The sequence below is a fragment of the Lactuca serriola genome, chromosome 4, assembly GCF_051521515.1.
Source record: "Lactuca serriola cultivar US96UC23 chromosome 4, Lser_US96UC23_V15, whole genome shotgun sequence".
Lineage (NCBI taxonomy): Eukaryota > Viridiplantae > Streptophyta > Magnoliopsida > Asterales > Asteraceae > Lactuca > Lactuca serriola.
Window position 1 is genome coordinate 361422777 of NC_136411.1, and position 16858 is coordinate 361439634.

At 33.8% G+C, this 16858-nt stretch overlaps 1 long non-coding RNA gene across 1 annotated transcript; it reads left to right on the forward strand.

Annotated features, from left to right (window-relative positions):
* The first annotated feature begins 14174 nt into the window (after positions 1-14174).
* Positions 14175-16575, forward strand: LOC145100745 (uncharacterized). The gene is made up of 4 exons (XR_013705233.1): positions 14175-14333; positions 14639-14824; positions 15120-15208; positions 16372-16575. It is a non-coding gene; the product is annotated as an uncharacterized LOC145100745 (long non-coding RNA).
* Positions 16576-16858: the final 283 nt, after the last annotated feature.

Consider the following 16858-nt stretch of genomic DNA (forward strand, 5'->3'; position numbering starts at 1 on the left):
TGTAACAATGGAACAGGTCATCTAAGAAGCGAATGGATCGTCTGACAAAGGAATGGATCAAGTGCCAATGGAACGAATCATACGGAAGGGGATTTGGAGCATCTGGAAGAGGTTTAGAGCACTTAGGAGTGATATGGAGCAACAAGGGGACCATGTTACACCATCTGATAAAGGGTTTGGCCAAGAAGGAAGTTTTTGCACCAAGGGCATTCCTTCTTGCGCGAAGTTACTCCTCTTGCACCATGGAGAGTCCCTTTTGCACCATGCAGAAGCCTTGTTGCGCCAAGTAGGTTCTTGTTGCGCCAAACATGTCCTTGTTGCGCCAATATGGTCCTTTTAGCACGAAGGTGATGATGTTGCTCCAACCTAGAAGTTCTTGCACCACACTTGAAGCCTGTTGTGCCATTATTGCACATTGTTGCGCCATCATGGTGCAAGATGGCGATTTTTTGGTTCCTTGATGAGCCATAGTATCCCTGATGAGCCAAGTATGCTATAAAGTCCTCTATGATGCTCAAGATTGTTCAAGGATGCTCTGGAGTTGGTATTGCTCAAGGATTACACCATGATGTGCCACCATGATGGATGTTAGGACATTAGTGTTCATGATGTGCCACTTGTACATCATGATGCTCCACTGTGGCACAAGGTGCTCCATCATGTGTGTTGTTGATGCTTATGGGTTGTATAACATGGAAGAATGTACCTGAAGATATTGCGTTGCGGATTGTGATTGGTTGACACCTTCCATGGGCCTACGGGCCAATGGACATGCCCATTAGGGTTTTAGGTCAGATCCCTCAAGTAAAAATAGGGATGCATTCAGAGTCATTTGAGGTGTCTTGTGTCTTGTATCTTGTACCCTTAGTGAGTAGGATAAATCTCTAGTGAATTGAGTTTGATTATGTGTCTAAGCTCATAAATATAATTGCTATATACTTGAATGGATAGTAGCACGTCCTTTTAAGTTACCCTCAATCCTATCATTTGAATATGATAGCTTTTAGAGAGAAAGACCAATTGATTAATTTATTATATTGGTTAATAAATTAATTGGAAATTAAAATAAACAGATCGCTAATATATTATGAGAATAATATATTAATTGGAAATAGTAATATTTAATTAATAATAAATCAGAAATCAATTGGAATTAATTTTGTGATTAATTGGATTAGTTAAAAGTAGGAGAACTAAAGGTGACAATGTTCAATAGTTGAACATTGAGGAATTCTAGAACCTCCAATAGGGGGGATGGATTCTAGAATCCCTTCTAGGGTTTCCTTCGGAATTAAGGGTGTCTTTGATGCCTTAGGGGGGAAGTTAAGGAACTAGGGTTATCTTGGAGATACTTGCCTTATCCAATACCTTCCTATCACCTATATAAACCTATCTAGGCTTTTTTTGTTCGTAAAAATTCTCTTCTTAGAGGCATAAGGCTGAAATTCCTCCTCTATCCTCTCTCACTTCAAGCTCCTTGGTTGATAGGGTTTGGGTGTGGACCATTAAAGGCGCGACACTTATGCTGCTTACTTCCAAGAGTCTTTCAAGAAGGTTTTGTTTAGTTATTTACTACAACAACTAAAAGGTAAGTAAACCCTATTTTTGTTTTTGTTAAATTTGAAATTATCCTTGGTTTTATATGTTTTTGTTGTTCAATAGAATATTACTTCAATAGAGTTATGAGATAGATCCTTAGGTTGTATGTACCCTTAAGTGTTAAGGACTTATCTGCGTTAGAGCATGTAAAAACCATCATTGGTATCAGAGCGTAGGTTGTCTAACAATTGAATGTATACTATTTATCTTGAACAAGGAGAAGCAAAAAAGAATAGTTATTCTGTCCCACCACCACGACGTGATGCCTTCCACCATGAAGGGGTGACCAACAAATTTTTTTGACCACGACGTGGTGGACGGTCAAATCCACAAAAATTATTGGATTTTTTTTTTCTTATCTCATGTATTGATTAGGATAATAACCTTAATTAATGTTCTAATTAGGTAAAACTAAATAATTATCTATGTAATTTGATATCCTTATCTTTAAATCATGATTAGTTTATTTTTTAAAATTATAATTAATTAATTTATTAATTGATTTTCAAAAGTTAAAATATAAACCCTAGTATTTTGAAAAGTTGAAAATACATCCTTATGGATCTTATTATTGATTTAATTAAACGATTAATTAAAATATACTTAATATATCCATAAGTGGTTTAAATTTAATTAAATTAAAATTTTAATTTATTAAAAGATTAAACCCTTAGTATTTTAAAATGTTTTAAAATACACCTTATACTAAGTATATAATTAAAATTTTATTATATATTATATGTATGAGAGTAGTTAGTCGAACCGCTAGTACGCCTCATTCACAAAGCTAGTCTATAAGGGTCGTATAAGGAAACTACCTATAAAATGGTAGTTGAATGGGTGTCCACTCTCACCCACCGCTTCCTTGATTAGTGGAGGGTTGTTAGCTGAATAGGTTTGATAGGACAATTAATCTCATTAAAAGTATATTGATATAAAGTAACTAAACTATTTTTCTAAAATCCCACTTTTAGTTACTTTAAAAAAACGGGAATTTGTATGCTAATCAATGAAATTGCACATTACACTTTATAAGTCGTTAGTGCAACATGTGTGGTTAACCGACATACTAGTGGGGGACTAGTAAAGGGTGGTAATGGGTGTCTCGAAAAATATCGTTGATAAATGGAGTGTGTGTGGTTAACCGACACATTAAAACGAGATGATAAATGACATCGAGAGTACCAACCTAATTCACATGGTTATTAACATCTCGTTTGTGATCCTTGGCATCCCAGTCACAAAAGTGAGAGCATAATCTGAGATTAAACATGCCATTGATTATATCAATGAATCTCAAAAGATTTAGGAGTTTCATAAGATTGAAACTGGTAAAAGCCTTACCTACATAAAATCGAGTCGAAATTGATTACGTCATCCCTCTTCAAAGTTCGAATCAAAAATATGGATCCTAGCCTTAGTTTAAATTTACGCGTTAATAATTAATGATTAAAATCAACTAACTTGAATTCTCTTTTCTCCTATTATAGATATCAAATCAAGACAACAATGGTCTTCCTAATTCTTTTGGAAATGGTTTTCCTCTATCATCTGAAGAGAATCTTCCACATTTTGATCAAGGTGAAAGTTTGTTCCCTTCTTTTTGAAATGGTTTTCCTCTATTATAGATGTCAAGTCAAGACGTCATGCTTCTCCAACTCTTCCTCCTACTCCTCCAATAACTCTCCCCATGTCACGATTTGAACGATACGAAACTACTCAAGCCCTATTAGCATGCAAGCATAGAGATGGAAATTTTGTGTGTACCTATGTTCTAGAAATGAAATCGTACATTGACAAATTGGATAGAATGGGTGTCATTTTATTAAGGCAGCAAGACATTGATTGGGTTCTCCATTCACATCCTAAGTCATATATTCAGTTCATCGAGAAATTTTATAAGAGTTACCTCGACGTGGCCCTAATTTATCTGACACATATGTTGGTTGTTGCTGAAGCAGAAATGCTTAAGATCACAAGTGAAGCAAAAGTGTTTGAAGGATCAAATTCCAAAATTTCCATGGACATTGACAAAGGTGACAATGGTGGTCCAGAAAAGACTTCTCTTTGCAATGGAAAAGGATTTGCCGAGGTCAAACTATTTTCTTTTATGGTAAAGAGAAATGCTAGTTCTGAGATAGTTCTATGTGCTAACCCTAAAGAGTTCATATGTTTCTATTTCCAATTGAAGGGAAATTGGTTGCGAAGCTGTCTTGACTACTTGAAATATCTCAGAGATGGTAAAGTCAAGTCGTGTGACTCGATTTCAGGTATGTCCATTATCTTAACAAGTTCCTATTCATAGACACTTAATACATGATGTGATGATCACATTTTGATGGTATTGCAGGATCTAAGAGAAAGAAGGAAGTTTAAGAAGAGTGAGCTAATTCTGATCGTGAAAGATGGATTTCGGTCACATGGTTCGATGATCAGAATTTGGATCTGCTACTTAGGAGTTATTATAATTTAATAGATTGCTTAGGAAATGTCTAGAAACATAGTTTCCAATTTATGCATTGTAAGGACAAGTTACAAATTTTTCGTTTATTATCAATAAAAGTGAAATTTTTGGTTTATATTTCCTTACAATGGCATTTATAAAAGTATTGGTTACATTTCTAATATTAGAAATATTAATTGTGGATTTAATTCTTGTCATATCGCTTATGGTATTTTCATAATTAACCAAGCGAAAAGGAATTCTCATCACCCAAGTTTCAATTGTATAGAAACTTGGAGTCATACTAATTGAATTACGTGATGTATGAGAATCTTGATCATTGGAAGATTATGACTAATTCATTGATCACATGTTTTGTGAGTCAAAGTGAAGGACTAATGGATCTAGTACATGTTGATATGGACTATTCAGATCCACCACAATGGGTGATAACTCCATTTGTCATGATTTACTGATAGTTCAGTAAATATGGTTGTGTTTATAAGATTAAAAATAATTCTAATTCTTGGAAATGTTTCAAAGAGTAGCAGAACGAATATGAAGAATATATTAGGCAGAAAGATAAAAGTTTCTCCAATCTGAAAGGAAAGGAGAGTACTTTAGTATCATGTTTTATGATCATCTTAATGATTATAGAACTATATCACAATTGATCATCGAAGAACATTTTAGTGCAATTGTATGACTAAGAAGAGGAATCAGATATTGTTGAAATTGTTCAAATCAAGAGATGAGTCATACTTCGTTTCCGTTCAAGTATTAAATTCATGCTCAAGTTTCTACAAATCATATCTTGAAGCTTATTTCATACTAAGTAGGTTTATAACACCTCATGAAATGTGGAGTGATAATGTTTTCTTAATCAAGCACATTTGGAATTGGTAGTTATGATATTTTTGCTTAAAACAAAGGATAAACTAAGACCAAGTCATGAAGTGTTTCTTTTCGGGAATCTGCATTAACTTTTGAATATTTTTTTTAGATCGTCAAGGAATGTTCCTTGAGAGAGAAACGTATATGTCAAGAAGCCAGTGTGAGTCTTGTTGATCTTGAAGAATTTCAAGAATCAATCGAAAATAAACCTTTTAGTTATCACTAGCACACAAACTGAGGTTGGTAACATATCGTGTTCAGTTGACACATTCTTGTTTTTGTGCACCTTGCAACTGAGGGGGCAATGCTTATGAGTTCTATGGTTCTCATTTGACTACTAAGGAAAAGTATGTAGGTCAATGAAAGTACATTGACCAATATGGTGAGCTGTTTAACAACATGGAAGCACTGGTAGGCCCTTGTACTACCAGAAAGCAAGAAATTAAGAATAAGCAAAGTTCAACTTAATTTGAGTTTGGTTTTGTCCTAAACCTTATCTTATGATTATAGGTTGGAAATGATAGATTCACATGGATAGGAATGTATACACCATAAAGTCTAGGAGGCAAAGTTTTCGCTCTAATTTATGAGAATGATTATGAGGAAACACTTTTGCTAGTAGATTTTAAAAATCTGATAAATATCATTATGGTTAGTAGTTGTGTTAATTGCATTCGCAAATTCGTAATATGATTACTACATCCCTTTTCATAGTTCGAATTGTGAGAAATGGAAAGGAGCAGTTTGAACTATTAGGACATATGGTTATAAGTTCTAAAATGGTTTGAGCACACACATATATGCTATCTAATGAAAGTGTGTAAGCTTGAGAAGTCTAGTTGGAGACTTATCAAAGCATCGCGTATTAGAAATCTGTACTTTAGTAAGAAAGTCAAGAGTATTTATTTCTAGAATTTCATTTGATTTCTGAGTATATGTCAAAGCTAGTGGGAGCATAATTGTTATGCTATTAGGAGCATAATTGTTAAGCTAGTGGGAGCATAATTGTTATGATAAGTGTTGCAAGTTGGCAATACTATTTGTAGGAAACAAAGTTTACAAATTTGCAAGTTGCAAAGTTTAGAATTTTTTCACTATAGTAAGACTAAAAGGAGAGGGAACTCATACTTCGTTTCGAGTCTAATAGTTTAGATTGGATAGTTTAATAAAACTTAAGCATAGACATATGTGAATATTGTGTTGGAATGATTCAACATAGGGAATTCGATATATGGAAATATTATAGCAAGAGAATGATAAGATATCATGTCTTTATGTACGAAATAATGAATCGAGTCCTATATGGTTCAAATATAGGATCAATTACATATGTTAAAATATGCAGTTGATCTGATTTTTCCAGATGCTTTGGGCATTGAGAGGGAAAAAAGACTAGAACTTTGTGTGACTAAAGGCTGTTAAACAACTGTCAAGAATATTCTGAGGTTTACTGAAGATTGGTTGCTTGTCGATAGTTGGAAGTATGGTTTGGGTTGGAAGGACCATAGTGACATGTTTTAGACTGGGATGATTCTTGGTCAAAATTAATGGTTATATGGGAATATGGAAATGTTTCCATATTAAGAGTTGATTATTAAAAATCTACATGTGAGTTGGAAACTTTAATTGGTTTTAGTAACAAAGATCCAATGGAGCATTCTGTAATATCCTTGGCTAAGTCTTTGTGACTTTGAAGTCTTGATATCACAGAAGGAAAATGCATGTAAAGTTAGAATTCCAATGCATTCAAGATAATAACAAGAATTTAGAATTGTGAAATGAGGATCATTAGAATAGTGTCTAGTCGATCTGTTCACAAAGGAAGGACCATAAAGAGACATAGTATGCATATTTATAACATGGAGTGAATGATGTTTAATTCAGATGTTTAGTTGATTACTCGAAATACTATATAATGAATAAAGTCTAATTAATGTCATGATTAAATAATAAGAGTTTTATTTATATTCAATAGTTTTGAGACCATAGTTAATTAATTTATTATTATGTTTCACTCGCCATGTTTTACTTCCCAAATAATTGGATTATTCAAACATCCATAGTCGCTGGTACTTTTGGAAGTAGCGAATTAAGACTGTCATGAAATGAATTGTAGATTGTCTATGGAGATTAGACATAGCAATAGTTTTGCTGCAATGTTCATGAGTACTTAGAAAATGGGGATTTTGAGTATTGGATAAACCCACACTCAGAGAATTACTTCATGGATTTTATCACGAGTAGTTTTGAGATGATAATATCTTATATTCTTGTAACGGAGATATATGGTTTGTTGTTTACAAGTCAGTTAGGCATTGATAACACGTAAACAGATTAGTAACTTGATGTTATCAAACATATTGTTATGCATGATTTGATGAGTAAATGGTACAAGCATATAAGTCAAAGTTTATTCGTTCCTTTTTCCCTAACAGGAAAAGCGATATCTTTGGGCCCCTCGATGATTTGATGATGACATCTAAAGTGCTTGGCCAAGCCTAGTCTTCATAAATCAGAAATCGAGAAACAAAATCTTGGGCAATGACATTGATTATAATCCATGTCTCATATCTGTAGGATATTTTGTAGAACGGAGGAATATTTGATCACTTATCTAGACGCATAACTAAGTAGGTCAGAGTTCGACAACGGCTTTTGGAAGCTATAATTTGCTGATCAGTTTGGAAGATATACTGGCAGTTATACTTATTAGACTTATCCAATTGAGAGACTATTGGATTAGGTGTCTAAGCCGATAACTATAATTAGTATATACTTGAATTGATGGTAGTACAATCCATTACACCAACTATGAAATTTAAGCTGATTGAACTACATGGCCATTTAGTTTTGTTGTCATTCACTCTCTCACTCCCTTTCCCTTGGGAGTGTTCGTCACTTAACTTAAAAGAGGAGGAATCTTTGCGAATGAAGGAGACTTTGTAGGTCTGTGTGTCAATGGATCTTTCATACCAAGCTAGCAAAATCAACAACATCAACAACAACTTGTTTTAAGCATCCTTCCATACGATTACTAGCTTGTCAATGTGGATTCGAGCTATTAAGTTGCACATACTTTTTTAGTTAGTCCATCCTCGAATCCTTAAGTGTAGATGAGGCGTTAAGCGGCAAAGTAAGTGGATGCTAACTTTGGTAGGGTATGGAGTCCGTAGTCATTCCATATTCTTTTCACAATAGGCATAATTCATTCTTCTTTGGATAGACCAATCCAAAACCTATATCTCCCACATACACAAGCAAACATGCGATGATCCAAGGTAAGAGTGAGAAGTTCTTCATCTAAGGGCGTGTTCGAAAAACTTAGTTGTTAGCAAATAGCGGGTAGCTTATAGCTTGTAGCGTTTAGTTAAACGCTATATGAAGTAACATTTGGATTTGGAGCGTTTTGTTTAAACTAAATGCTAGAAGCTTGTAGTGCCAAACAAGGTTTTCTGTTCAAAATGGAGCGTTTTGTCAAACGCTATAAACTAGAAGCTCTCAAACGATCACAAGTGTTCCGTACCTAAAATTGTTATTGTATGTTAGAGTATTGACCTTAGCACCCCTATATACCACTCTTAATGACTTTTATGGATATAGTAAGATTTGTTATCATGTTTTATAATAGATTATCAACTAATTAGCATATTATAACTTAATATAATATTAATATATGACGTTAACTACAAATCTTCAAATTGGATGTTTAGTTCTACTAAATTTAACCAATAGCATTAAGTTCTTCAATCGGTTGTTACAACAGTGTTTACGTACTCATTCATTGTATTGTTAGAGATTAATTTGTCAATTAAAAAAAACGTTTTGTTTTAAAGTTATTAAATTCACTTTACAGTCCAAATAGGTAAAAAAAAATCCTTTAATGAGTGAGTTAGCTTACATCAACATAACCAAACTTGATGTATCAAAGTTAGATTTGACTTGAAAAGTTATGAACTTAAATAAATTCATTCAAATCAAATCTACGTTTCTAAATCATCATATAATACTTAAAACTCAAATTAAACACTTTAACTCCATTACTTAATTAGTTAAAAGTCATTGATCTCATGTTTTGAACTCAACAATCAGATAATGAATCCAACTCATGATTCATTGTTTTTAAAACAGAAATCAATCCACAAATCTAATAGATCAAGTTGATTTCTACGTGATCTACGGCTTGAAAATGCCTAAAACATTTTCACACCTTCTGAAAATCCTCCACATGAGCTATTTGAAAATAGTTTAATAAAACCAAATTACTGTTTATGCAGAAAAATGTTCCAAAAATTAAAGTATGTTAATTGTTTTACAAATATGACGTTGAAACAATCTGTCAAAAGGCATAAGAAAAGTAATCAACTTTTACAAAACAAAATTTCTTCTAAAATCCCAAGCTTCCTCTACCTTTCATCTATCAACTATCCTAATACGAAGACATGTCAAAATATATATGTTGAGCTTGAAAAGCCTAGTAAGCATTTGTACGATCAACTCGTTAGGGTGATGGATAAATTGACAATCCAAACCCAAAATCAAATCAAAATGGTTTATCAAAATGTCAACAATAGATAAATATTAACCATTTCGGTAAAGAAGCATTTAAGTATAGGCATTACTAAACATAATTAAAACAACAAATATTAAATCAACAACTTCAATGTTGGAGTGCTTCAAATTCTAATTCCTAACACTACAAATCATCTCAAATCTAACTCACCTCAATAATATTGAATGGGAATCAGTTCATGTAATGATACAACATAGCACACATTACATATACGAACTCCAAGCATAGATACATGTGCCCATCAAATATGATGTAGCACTCGTATATTCGGTCTGGATTTTTTTTTTTTTTTTTTTTTTTTGCCTTACTAATAAAAATGTTTTTTATAAGTATCAATTATATAGAATTATTTTTGTAAAAATAAACATATCAAAAACAAAGTCATAAAAAAATATAAAAGAAGATCTAAAATTATTTGATATAAATTATTTTGTTTTAAAATAGCATCAAAAACAAAGCTGTGAAAGAAAAAACATTTAAAAAAAAATTTAATTTTTTTTGGAAGAATTCTTAAAAAAGATGTAAATGAAGTTGTACAAAAACAAATTTAAGAAAAAAATAAGTTTTACAAAATATATAAACCAAAGTTGTAAAATAAAGCTGAGAAAATTTTTCAAAAGTTTAGAACAAATTCGTTAAAATAATCGAAATTTGAACAAAAATTGTAAAATAGAAAAACGAAAAACTAAATTCGTAAAAATAGTTGGATTTTAGGATCCAGGTCCGGACGGTTATGCCCATAACCCACTTAAACAAAATTAATGAGATGGTGAATCATTTAGGCTACTGGTCATTTATATTTAAATATTATAAAAAAACAAATATAAAATAATATTAATAAAATACGTTTATCATGTGCAATCCATGTTAATAAATTATAAGGAACATATACAGTTGGTTTGATATTCACAAAAACACATAAACAAATGTGCCCGTATTTTGAAATATATAACCACACATGAATAACATGCATATTCTAATACAAAATATCCATATTTATGAACTAACGCTTATACATACGCAAATACAAATATGGGAAATTGACAATATAGCATAATCAAATTCCTTTTTCTTTTTCCTGGATTAATCACTAAAGGTCTTTTTTTTTTTTTCGTTTTTCTTTGCGGAAATAGTCACTAAAGTTACAATTTATATGTCAATCATACCATTTTGTCAGCTAGAAAGGTAACATATGTGACATTTTAATTTAAAAAACATTAAATTTTGAAGGCCACGTTAGCTTCTACATCCCATTAATTTATATGCATAGTGTTGGTGATTTTAGTGTCATCATGTCATTTTAAGTAACTGGAACTAACATGTGAGCTAAGGGGCTTCATAATTTGTACTCTAATATATGTATGGAGTAGTGCGGAGTGCACGCATGTATAAGATCGAATTAGAAGTCGGTTCGACGACTAGTCGGGAGTCTGGGAGTAGCGCCCCTGGGTCCGGGGTTTTCAAACAAGCAACGCCCCTTTGGCGGGGTCTAGTGGCAACACCCCTAGCGGGGTCCAAGGGGCAGAGCCCCTGGCTGGGGTTTGGGGCAGCGCCCCAAAACCTCACCGAATTTTGCATGTGAGAACATAATGGAAAACTCAATTTCTTGAGGGTGATTATGGTAAAATTAACGAAACTCATTAGTTTTGGTAACCCTAATCCGGATTAATATTACTTGCTTCCAATGCAACTAATGACGGCCCAACCCTAATGAAACCCTAATCTTATTTAATATATAAACGACTCTTTTTATACAGAAGGGGGTTACGTTCTTTAGCTCTCGTTTTTTATCACACATTCATAGAACCCTTTAGCATATTGACTTACGTTTTCTGTGCCTAGAAATGTAAGTGTCCACTTGGATTATCCTAGGCTGAATTTCTTGTAACCCAGGCATTGGGTAGAAATATCAGTTCAGAAAGTGATATCACGATCCAAGTTGGTATCCAGATCTCCACCACAAACCCTAATTTCCCAACACATAGTGCCACTCTAGTCCCTTCTTTTTCCCGACATCATTCCAGGTTAAAAGAACTATGATTTTCTTGGCTTCTTCTTCTTTTGAACTCAAGCAGCAGTAATATTCCGTTTAGGTAGTTCGGAAAACCGTTTTTCTCCAAATTACTCTTCTCGGAGGACTAGATCCGGCTCCAGGGGATATTCTGTTTCAATCAAAAAAGTTTGGGAAACCCCTTTATGCAATTATGCATAGAATCAATGTCAGGATCGTAATTGATTTGGTACCCACTAAAACAGAAGACCATGCCTCATCCATCGTTGAAGTTGTTCAATCTAAAAAACTTATAGTTCGTGTTAGTTTAAATCTTCAATCGGTACACTTGTGAGTTTTTGATGCAAGCTTTTGGGCTTCAATTGAACATGGAGTTTAGTTAGGTACTCAAATGTCGGAAAAACGTATTTTAAGAACACATACTTTTTTATGTGATGTTTTTTCGTAATCACCTACAGGAATTGTAACTCAGTGTCCAAGCATTATGGATCTTGTGAAATGTGAAGGAGCTACGTTATACAATCAATGAAATGTATATCATTAAGGTGCCATTCCAGCTAAATTACAAATCAAAGATATAATCAATCGATTATCTTCATGTCACGGAGATTAAACAGGTTTAAGCGCATTTGGCATAACAGAGGCTGGTTACGATGGAGCTGTTTTTTTAGGGGATTTGGTTTGTGAAATGACAGTTGCGTATATAACTCCAAAGGATATATATATATATATATATATATATATATATATATATATATATATATATATATATATATATATATATATATATATATATATATACTGCAAAAGAAATGAAATAGGGTGGTGGAGCTAAACATAACCCAAAAGATAAAGATGATGGTTGAACCACATCGACAACAAGCGACGACAGGGTGAGGGTTTTCTTTAGCAAGCTCTGCTAGAAGATAAAGACAATGGGGTTGGAAAAAAGACATAGTTTTTAGTGTCCATAGTGTCGTGGTGGGATGTTGTTTTAATTTAGAGAAAAAGCCACATATTAATTTTTAAATTAAAAAAATATATTCCCTCCATCCTTAAATTATAGTTCATCTTTCTTTTTTGGTTTGTCCCAAAATAATAGTCCACTTCTAAAAATAAATAACATTTTTATCAAAATACCACATCATTATTACTTAACCAACTAAGCATTTAATAAAACATTAAATATAAAATAAAGACAAAACTGTCATTTTATTATATAAAATTAGTGGTAATTAATATTTTTCTTAATCTGTGTGTTTTTTGTCTGTGGACAAAAACATTAAGACGGATGGAATATAAAACTAAAATAATATTGCATCTTTCCCATATTTATCAGGTAAAATAACGCTTTAATGACTTATTACTTAAACTTAATTATGCTACAATCACATTTTCCCCACAAATAACTTTTTCCCCACGAATAACTTTTATCTATTTTCACAATCTTATTGCTAGTTTCCTGTCATATGACCTACGATTACGAACAATATTCTAAGCAATTAACATTAATATGTTCAAACATAAAAAGATTCTTGTTGTACCTTAAAATATGGGTTTTGCCTAAAATTAACACACCACCAAATATGCCGAGAAGTGTTGTGCTTTTGACTTTGAGGTCAATGTATTAGGTAATAAAATTATTATAAAAACTAGCTTGAATCGCCATAATATTTTTATATATTATATTTTGGCCACAGCTGTTTTTATATCGGCACTTTGGTACTTATGTTTATGTAAAATATAAAGTCTCTGTGTATATTTTTTCAAAAAAATCTTTATATGTTTAGTATTTTTATTAGTTGACAGGTGTGGTTTTTATATAGAAAATAAATTATAAAAACTATCTTTATAACTTACAAAAAAGGTCTATATGCACTTTTATTTTATAGAAACAGTCAGTCAATATGTTTAAGATATTAGTATGTTGGTAGGTTTTGATCCCTATGTATAAAATAAAATTTAGAAATTGTCTTTGTAATTTACAAAAAACGTCAAAATGTAGTTTTTTTTCTACATAAAAAATCGATGTGTTTAAAAAAAAGTTACAAAAATGGTTTCTGACAAATAGAAAGTTTACAGGTGATGATGACCCCCACAAAGCAAAGGTAAGTTGAATTTAGATAAAAGTTGGTTTATCTTTCAATTTGTCTAATATACAAAATGATATGGTATTTTATTATGAAGTGAGATCAAAATGAGTCATTAACCTAATTTATTGTTTTTATTTAGTTATTTAAATGTTTTCAAGATTTAAAATGTTACTAAAATTTGTTTGTTTTAATCAATCTAGTCGATAATGGCAGGTTTCCATAATTTTTTTTGGATTTCTAAGATCATTGAACCATTTTCTTTGGTTATCTAAGGTCCTTTAAATGTGTTTCGACAATTTTTTTAATACTTGAGTTCCTATTGTGATTTTCCTTCTTTGATTATTAATTTTTTATGTCCAAGGAAGGTTGAAGCAATGAGCGAATCACGATGGAATTAATAAGATTTATTAAATGATATGGGTCACACTGCGACTTTTGAGACTCGCAGTACAATTCTCATTGATTGGGCTTAGGACTTAGGCCTCAGGATATGGACCTGGATATGGACCTATTTAAGGGCATTAAATGTAGCACTTCATCATTTGTAGCCTCCATCACCTCCTTGAGCACCTTTAACGAAAGGCTAGCCTCTCTTGAAGTATTAAAGCTCGTTCTCTCTCACCGAATATCATTATGGGTGTTCTTTTAATGCATTAGAGTGAAGAAAGGAAAGAAGATTGCTCTTGGAAGCATTTTTAACCTTCATATCATCTTTGGACCTTTGTAAGTTTCAAATATCTAAGTTTTATATGCTTTCATTTATAGATCTAATGTTGGTTGGTGTTTTGGTCCCTTTTTGCCCCTTTTTCATTGTGTACTTCGAGTTTGAAGGACTCCAAAACCTTTGAAATGATTTAGATTGCTTTTTGGACATTTAGAAGGTGGAAAATGGGAGCTCGTACATTTCCATTAAGCCATGCATAAGATTTTTGTTCATTAAGTCCCTTTTAGAGTTAGGTTTTGAGATTTGAGAATTTTGGGACTTAGATCTAAATGAAGTTGAAGACTTTATCCATTAATATTTTTAGGAGATCCAGATCTAAAAGGGTTATTGCTTGGCTGGAAGGCTTAAGGACTCTAACAAGAAAAGTTGTTAAGCTAGATTTCGCAGCGCAAGGAGCTTATGGTCACGACATGACATCTGAGTATTTTTCGGTTATTTTTTTCGTCTTGTGTTTACGGTGCAATAGTCGTTATGTAGCACATGGTTCTTGGTACGTATTCTTTTGTTATATACTTTGCATTTTGGCCTTGGACTCGGTGAGTTGAAGGTCCAACTCGCCGAGTAGAAGCGGGAAGGGACGCAGGACTTGAGCGATCAACTCGGCGAGTCGGGTCCCGGACTCGGCGAGTAGACCCTGTTTGGACAAAAACCCTAACCTGGGTGTTTGCACCTTATTTAAACGCTTTAACTTGGCCTCCTTTGTCCCTAACACTTCCAGAGAGCTGTAGAGCGAAACCCTAGCCCCCATATTGTTCTTGTGAGTGATCTTGGCCTTGTGAAGGAAGTTTGGAGCTTAGTAGAAGAAGGAGGAGGTTGAAGAGTGCAAAAAGGGGAAGTAGATCGGAAATCTACACTGTGGGAAGCTTCCATTCAGGTATAAAAGTTCCTATCTTGATCACTAGTTCATTAGATCCCCTTTTGTCCCTAATTGGTGGTTTTCAAGCCCTAAAACGTCAACCTCCATGTGTTCATACTCTATGTTCTAAAAGGACTTCGGATCTGGACCTTATGGACATCTTGGAAGTGTAAAGTCTATGTGGTAGAAGTGATTGAGGTCCCTATTGAGTGTATGACCTCATAAAGAGCTTGGAATTGACTTTTGGAACTCATAGGGCCATGCATGCACGTAAAGTTTGCAACTTTACGTGATAAGCATGCCCTAAGAGCTTAGATCCGTGGTTTGGAACTGTTGCATGTCTCAAATTTGGTCTGTATGGGAGGAGAGTTGAAAGGACTCGACGAGTTCCAAAGTGGACTCGGCGGTTTCTATGAAGATGGTCTTAGACTCGATAAGTTGGATGAACAACTCGGCGAGTCCTATGAAGATTACCTGGAACTCGACGAGTTGTTCTTCAAACTCGGCGAGTCATATGAGCTGTTACTGAGTTAAGAAGGGTTTAAGTGTAGAAGGTCCAACCCTTCGTAGCTGCACGCGGAGTTAGCAATTTAACGTGTAGCAATAGTCCCAGAAACCAAATCCTCAAGATGGATGCTCTGGTGAGGATTTGGAAGTGAGTAGGAGATCTGCTCGTGGGACTCGGCGAGTTGTTCTCGGACTCGGCGAGTCGGATCGCGCGTCAGTCTAATCATCCCTAGAAGTAAGTTAAGGGTTACTCAGTGAGTGGGAAGAAGGACTTGATGAGTAGAACTGGGATAGTAGGAGAGGGAATCGGGGAGTCTGTGCCATGACTCAGCGAGCCCAATCAACTGGAAGTTGACTTTGACCAAGGAGTTGACCATAGTTGAGTTTGATTATGATATATTCTAGTATGATAGAATTGTTTATACTTGTTGTTTGTGTGATACTTGTATGTTATGGCTTAGTAGCTGAGTATGGGCGAGGCCCGTATCTCTCAGATAGCGGAGTGTGGGCGAGGCCCGTATCTCCCAGATAGCAGAGTGTGGGCGAGGCCCGTATCTCCATGAGTGTGGGCGAGACCCGTATCTCCTAGTTGTTCATTATATGGTTGCATGGTATGAGCTATTATGGGGGAGCTCACTAAGCTTCGTGCTTACAGTTTACTGTTTTGATTTCAGGTACCTCTTCAGCTAGGGGAAGGAACTGGCGCGGTAGCGGCATATCACACACACACAATCTTGTTTTCCGTATTATGGATTTTTCTGGGATGTACTCTGACATATTATTATGATGTGGCTGCTTTTCATACATGAAGCTTTATTATGAAACTTTTATATCGAAGTTTTTATGAATTGACCTATTTAAATAAATGAAATTTTTTGCCTGTATTTTTGGGATGTTACATGTTAACCGTTGACTACCGACTTTTAACCAAGTTTGAGTTTTGGTCAAACTTGTTGGATTTTGAGTTGTAGATTGAGTTTACACTTGAATTTAATGTTATGTAGTCTATGAGACTATTTCTTGCAAAATTCCATATTATAGATGTGATTCTTAAGTGTTTGATTCAGGTGAGCCTTCTCACTACACTATATAGGACACTAGGTGTCATGTTATGATATATTGTCTTTATGACTATTGCATGAAAGAATATAGGGGGCCATA